Source organism: Alosa sapidissima, chromosome 14 (assembly GCF_018492685.1).
Source record: "Alosa sapidissima isolate fAloSap1 chromosome 14, fAloSap1.pri, whole genome shotgun sequence".
Lineage (NCBI taxonomy): Eukaryota > Metazoa > Chordata > Actinopteri > Clupeiformes > Clupeidae > Alosa > Alosa sapidissima.
Genome location: NC_055970.1, coordinates 32,367,125 through 32,374,742, shown reverse-complemented (window position 1 = coordinate 32,374,742; position 7,618 = coordinate 32,367,125). Strand labels below are relative to the sequence as shown.

The 7,618-nt window shown below is 41.3% G+C and overlaps 1 protein-coding gene across 1 annotated transcript in view; it reads left to right on the top strand.

Annotated features, from left to right (window-relative positions):
* The first annotated feature begins 2,067 nt into the window (after window positions 1-2,067).
* Window positions 2,068-7,618, top strand: part of zfhx3 (zinc finger homeobox 3) — a 169,619-nt gene continuing 164,068 nt past the window's right edge. The window contains 1 exon segment of the mRNA XM_042061031.1: window positions 2,068-2,477. The gene's annotated coding sequence lies outside the window, so the exon portion shown is untranslated.

The following is a 7,618-nucleotide window of genomic DNA, read 5'->3' as shown; positions in this document are numbered from 1 at the left end:
TTGGGGAGACGTGGAGTAAAGAAAACCTGTGGACAACCTCGTCGATCTATACTACAGTTGTTACTATTGATCAAATGTCACCTCTTTAAACGCAGGCGCTTGAAAGTTACTCTATTTATCAGGGATATTTTTTAAACCGTGGGATAGAAATGCATGTCTTTTTATAGCATTCAGTATTTTAGTTAATGCCATTTAACGTCAAAGCATAGTTTTATCACTGAAGTTGCTGACCTTTGCTAAAGATGGAGTGTGATTCAGTATGGAGCGGCGCTCAACAACATCCCGACATTGGCTTGCTATATGTAGCGAGTCAAAAAAATTAGAGAAAACAGAAAAGTTAACATTTCTTCATATATTGATGCTCCTGCCAACGCATTGTGTGTGTGCATAAGTCAGAGAGAGAGGAAAATCTCTCTCTCTCTCTCACACACACACACACACACACTGTGTGTGTGTGTGTGTGTGTGTGTAGGGTGTGCGTGCACGCGCCTACGAGCATGTGTGTATTACTTTTATCGCGCTGTGGAAATTTTCATTAACAACAGTTTCAAATACGCGTTTAAAGGCCCTATGTTACGAACCAAATAGTCTACACTAAAACATGCACATTTTCTAAAAATGTATCTCATATACCACTGTACTGGTACTATTGGCTATGTCGCATCGTTTCATCTACAATAATACACTGAGCTCGTATATCACGTTCACAAAGGGTTACTTTTGCTTTGCACTTTGACAAACTCAAATATCAGGAACATGTTGCAAACCGCTGTTTAATCAGTCAACTCGTAGCCTATAGTCTGAGCTTTCCTTACTCTCTTGTCTGTAAAACAGGGCATACATTTTAAACAAGCCTGGGTTCCTCATCTCCCTAGCAGTGTTCAAATATACCACGGGATAGCAGTATATCTTCTTTTTTAAGTTGAACCGAAACATAAAATGCTATTGAAAATATGAAAATATAATAATTGGCCAATTCTGTTTGTTCTGTTCACAAAAGTAGTCTTTCCTCTCATGCATGCAACGTGCAGCCAATATACAACTTGATCAATTCAAGTTCAGGTGAGATTTTACAGTGGCTTAGCATCAAACTTTTATCTCACACTAATATTAAATAAATAGCCTTCCCTGTGCATTAGCGCCAGTTAGACAATTACTTAGGTTATGACTTTCAGAAAAACAAGCTGACAATGTTCGCTATTTACCTCAGTTGTAGACATGTTATATCATCCGCTCTCTGAGTATGTGGAGATGTCATGCAAGAAGCTAAGCCGACTAAAGCATACAGCACACCGTTTGGATGCCTCGCTTGAGAAAACTGAGAACAGGCGTACTGATGTGATGTTTAAGTATACATAAAATAGATTATTTCAAGACATTCTAATGCCAAAATGGTTCACCGTCAATAGCTTTGCAACTTTGTGAACATGTAATGTGTAAGAATACTGAAGTTCATTTACAAAAGTATTCTCAAGTCGTAAAAGTGGACTATTATTTCCAACTCAGTGCACCTCGACATCTGTGAAGTTACGTCGTAGCATATCGACTTTATTATCATGTAATTAGTTTAAAGTTCTTTATGTTGGTTTATATTATTTGGCAGTAGCCTACTATTGCACATGCTTATATTCTCGGCAAACATTTCAATTCACGTTAAAGATTTTCCATTCTAAAGAATCATGGAATTACAGTACCGATAGGCTACAATACAGTGTTGCTTGGCATTGAAAGTTTTTTTTTTCAACTGGAGCAAAGCATAAAACAAGCATTTTTACATTACGTGCATATTTTCCTTTTAAAATAAATTACAAAATACGGTTGTTTTATATTTACGTTCAACATATACTAACAGGGAAAAGAGCGCAAATAAACAGCGATGCCGCAACTGCGCCGCCACTCTCTACTATTAACTTTCGCTGTCTTCCTTCTAATCAAACTCTTACTTTCCGCTGTGCCTAATTCCATATTTTCAATTCCTGATCATTACTTTCCTCTTTTTCTTCCTCCATCTATCTATCCATCCCTCCCTCCCTCCTCTTTCTCTCTCCCTCCCTCCCTCTTCCTAGCTCTCTCCTTTGCTGAATCTTATTGATCCAGAAGGTGGCTAATTAGCCCTTCCCGTCGTGCCTGTGTAATGAAGCACATGCGCACTGAATTAATCACAGCCATTTTTTGCAGGAAACTAATTAGCAGGAATAAAGATCCAAAGAGTTTTTTTCTTTTCAATCATCAGATCTCACTTTCACCTCTTCCTCTCTCCCTCTAACACAAGACTCATCGCCTGCTTTGCATCCAAATTATTTTTATATTGCCTTTACAACTAATACTTCGTTTTTTACTCTCCGCAACAACAATGATCTTTCTTTTGCCATCCTAAACGCAAACTGACCAAAAGGGACTGCCTTGATGGGATCTTTAGCCAAACCGTCTCTATACTGGATTAAAAAGCGAGGATCTCAAAGCGGCAGCAAAAAATTGTAAGTTTCAACTTTGGTTTCTCTCTCCTCTCTCTATCTTTACGATAACGTTCTTTTTAGTTCCAATAGCAGGGTGATCGAAGGTTTTTGGTGATTTTCCTCAACCTTCCGAAGACTATCCATTCTCTCACTATGTGAAATAACAGGCGATCGCAAGTTATTTTCATGCAAGTTGTTTTATTTATTCTGTTTTATTCGTATCTTTACCTGTGTTTACATCTGGGTTCGTCCTCGTTCTTCTCATGACTGGAAGAAAAGAAACGGGCAAGACCGCGATTCCTTTCCAAGCAGTTGACCACAAATCGTGAATTTAAAACCATTTTCGGCATTTCGCTGAAATCATAGTTATCAGGAAGGCAAATCAGCTTCAAAGAACATGTTTAGAGGATGATCGCGGCGTAAAAAGGCTGGGTTGAGAAGTCGGAAGGTAGCGGGAGCTGCACATGACCGTAGCCTGGAAAAGGAGCACGTTAGTCCAGCTTGTGGGTCCGTCTACGTCCGGCGAAAGGAAAACGTAGCATGTTTCCCCGTATTTTCTGATAATGCCAGTTCGTCCCCAGCCTCTATTTTCATCTGTTTTCAACAACAACACATCTTCGCTGATTCCTTAGCTAGTATTTGCCACATCTTTACTTTTCAAGTCCTCTATTAGTGTTGATTTCTCTCCGCCCTGCTTTGCATTTCGGAACTACTTTTCGGTCTCTCCTCTTTGGCTACATTTTCTTTTTATTTTTCTTTCCCGATTGCTTGTCGAAGCCTTCTTTAGGACGATTTTGTTGATTCCCAGACGGAGTCACATGCAAATCGATCGGCATGTGTGTGAGTGTGTTTTGAGAGTGTGTTGGATTTGAAGACGGTGCTCCGACTCTCCCTCATGACATGAGCGGATCACCCAGAGCTCCGATACGGCAGAGCGCAAGCCGAGGGCAGAGAGTTTAAGACGCTGATCGGAGAGAACAGCATGAATAGAACAGAAAGATATAAAATCACTTAAAAGACAGCCGTGGAACTATTATACGCGTTTTAATGAAATGATATGCAGAATATCGGAGGGGGAAATACGAAACCGTGAACAATAAACAGTAAACAAGCAACATTAATAATGGTATTCGCATGCATGATGGTGGAGCAATGACAAATTTGGAACAGTTATTTATTCTACATTCTATGCTATCATTGCTAACATAATGAACACTAAGTCTGAAGTGCGTCTTTCGACCATGTTTTAATTAGAAAACTAAAGACTAACTCAAATAATGAAATGGCAAAGGAGTCACGGGATTAATTTAGCACTATACAGTAGAACAAACTCCTCAGTCCGACAATTTAAAGCGTAACGTAAGGCTAATGGAACAGACGATAAGGGGACCGATTTGGCTCGACAGAGAGAATGTAGCCAGTCCCTCGGAGATACGGACAGATAGGCAGGAAAAGCGGAAATGTTATGGATCCCACGATGCAGCTAACTCTGGAGCCATACGTGATGCCCTCAGAAAGAACAGAACCCCCAAAATACATAGATAGCCTACAATATACAGGAAAGACGCAAAACGCTGGCTTTTCGCAACTAGGAGTCGGAAAAAAGAAAATGTGTTGGCGAGCTGGAGCAGAGATGTGCTGGGTTGTGGCAGAATGAAAAGGGGGGAGGTTGGGAGACTCGGGGTCAGACGGCAAGAAACAGGGGAGCAGGGGTCACCGAGTGAGTGTAGGAGAGATAAAAAAGAAAGAGCAGGAAAACCCCTACATTACCAGCCAAAGGAAAACAGGGAAAGAACTGGGGTGGGTGTGGGTTATGTTGAGGGGTCACACAAAGCAGCAACACTGAGATTGTGAGGGTCAGTGAGGGAAAGATAAAACAAGCCTCCGTTTTGGACAGCGGATAAAGATACATGGGGTGTAACATTTGTCATGAGTTTGTCATGTGTTGAAACAAAGAGTACTGCTGGCGTGGAAGTCCTGGCTTTGTAAAATAGAGTGTTTGCCTTTCCCAGACGCAAAGGTAGTGAGATGAAGGCAGAGGAATGAAAATGAGAGAAAGCTGTGGAGGAGGATGGCAGGGGTCAAATAGCCATTGGCCAGAGAGAATGAATCGGGGAAGAGGTCAGAAGAACAGCCGTCCAGACCTTTTCCTCCTCTCGGACTTGCCCCAGCTTGAGAGGCCAAGTGCGCCGTGTGTACACTCAATAGTTTACGCATGGGCATCAAACCATAACTAACTGTAGATATTTATATGCAAAATCATTGTATTTCTTCCTCACAGGCTGTTTACACAGCCAAATTTGAAGGTGGGATAGGAATGTGCCCCCCTTTTTTCTTTGTACCTCTCACATTTTGAAGTCAGTCTTACTGTTGTGGCAAATTTAAAATTCCTCTTTTATTTAAAGGATAGTAAAAGAGTGTCGGGTAGGCCGACAGTGAGACAGATAAGTCAGGATTTGTGTGTATCTCGGCATAGTGTCTGTGCCCGCCATATGGGCTTTGGCAATAATCACACAGAAAATGAGATATAACACAATTCAGGTGCTCTGCTAGGACACCGTCCCTCCCACCCTTCCTTTCCCACTCTTTTGCTTCTGTCTCTCTCTCTCTTTCTCTCTATCCCTCTGTCTCTCTCGTACTCTCTCCCTCTCCCCGTCATTCAGTTTTACAAAACAAAGACAGCAGACACTCTCTGCCTTTGCACTTCCTCTTAGACACTCTTGGATTATGCCTTCATGCATATAATTTTTTTCTGTAGGGAATATGTAGTGAATTAGAACATTGATTTTTGGTGTGATATGCAAAGCCATGTTCATTACATGATCAGAATGTAGGCTAAGAGATATTGCTGATATTATGTGTTTTTTTTTTTACTCTATTTTCCTCTATCCTCATAATAATTTGAAATAATTGTTTGATTTTTTTAAACAAGATCTGTCTGAACTCTTAGGCTGAGCTGTGTAATGCGGACTGGGGGTTATTGCCAGGGCACTGTAATAGTGGTCATGTATGACAGTCGTAAGCAGTGTGTGTGTGTGTGTGTGTGTGTGTGTGTGTGTGTGCGGTTTCTTCTGACTGTCGCATGTAGAAAAGGCTGTTGTGCCAATGGGAAGGTAAAGCTACTATCTGCTGAATGGGTTAACGCATTCTCTCTAGTCTACTTTGATTTTGACCTTATTAGCAATGGTCAGGGCGTGTTTTTTGTTACGTATTAAATTTCTTTAATCCCTGTCAGGCGGAAGGGGAACAATATGAAACGCTAGGCTTGTCTTATTTTGTGTCTGTGTGTGTGTGTCATTTCATTGTATTTATGATGGGGATTATAATGACATCAGATGAAAGTTTATATGTGATATTTGCTATTGCATTATACATTTGGATGATTTCAGTAATTAATATTTCACCTTTTTTTTCTTTTGTTGTGATTTAGTGTCATATTGTCATTTATGATAGTAGTTTATTTATTCATTTAATTTAATACAGTCTCACACTTTGATATAGTACTCAGCAATGTGTGCATGTACTAGATAGCATGAGGTGCAAAAGTTATTTTATTTTCATGTTATTAGCAGTGTTATTTACTCTATGTTTGCGTGGTTACAATCGTGTCATAAATAATGATACTGTCTGACTGGCGGTGATATTCTTTTGAAGGAGGTTGGCTTTTCATCGCAAATGTCTCTGCATTACAATGTCTGTAATTTTACCTGAGGCTTTTTCAGGTCCTTATTTCTTTATTATATGGTGTGGCGTCCAGCATACTCGTGCTGCTTATCTCTTAGTGGTGTCTGCAGAGAGGAGAGTGTAGCTGTGGCAGTGTTGTGCCTTTAAAGCAAAACAAACAACACTAAAAGGCAGCAAGGGATGCGGATGTAGAGATAGGATTGGAAGACCGTGTGTTCCTATGACTCTCCCCTCCCTCTCTATCTCCCTCTCTCTCTCTCTCTCTCTCTCTTTCTCCCTCCCTCTCTCTCGCACTCTTTTTTTTCTCCCTTTCTGTCATACGCACACCCCTTCTCTCAGGGGCTGGCACCCTTAGGGAGTGGAATGGTCGGTCGTGTCCTCAGTGAGAGAGAGAGCCCTCTTTGGGCCGAGACCAGGGGTTGGCAGCCCTCGCCATGACATAGTATGTTAAAGCAGCTGAACTCCCTTCAGCATACTACCATGCTGATTTCACTGTTGGGACCATGTCTAAGAATTAGAATTTACATATGACATCTGTTTCTTACAACCCTTATAATTCTTACAGTTTAACATTTTTAACAGCATTTCATAGAAATAGCTTAGCTAGTATGTTAAGTAATGTTATGTTAAGCTATATTCTATTAATAATTCTTAACTAATTGAATGAAAAAAACACACATATGAAAATATCTTCAACAAAAAAATCAACTGTGCTTCAGTTTAGTGAGGTAAATTAAATACAAAGCTAGGGTGGCTTTTTTGGTGTTAAAGCGTGGCTATTTTGGCCTAGTGCGAGGGGCATTCCGAGTGTGCTAGGACCGGTAAGGTGAGAGCAGATTGGAAATGTTTGTGTGGATGAGGCGATCTCTTGTCATGAGGTTTCCATTAATCCAGCTGAGCTGTGGCGAGAGACGGCGAGAGAGAGAGAGAGAGAGAGAGAAACAGTGGGGTGGGGGTGGAGTGAGAGAGGGAGAGGTAGAGATTGCAGCCACCTCCATTTGCTAAAGGGCTCTGTGTGTATATATGTGTTAAGAGTGTGTATGCATGCATGTGGTATGTGTGTGTGTGTTTGTGTGTTTGTGTAAATTAGGTTAGAAGGAGCTCTGGGTCCGATTACACATGATGGTTTTGAATATGCAAGCCCGTGCAGCCAGGACCAGTTCTTCCAGTTGTGGCGAGGAACAGGACAATGGTGTACGTGTCAGTGGGATCATTAGGAGAGGGCTGGGGGCAGGTTAGGGAGGAGGGCGGGGGGGGGGGGGGGGGGGGGTGAGCCCCAACTGCCACATCATTGGTCAAAATCTCAGGTGTGCTTTACCTGACATAAAATCCCAGCAGCCTATACTACAGCCCACAAGGGCCATCTTCTTATGACAATAGCATGATGCACTTTTTTCTGTGTGATTTTTTTTACCGTGCTCTCTCTCTTTTTCTAATTTTTTGCTCTTTCTGTCTCTCTCACTCTCTCTCTCTGTATC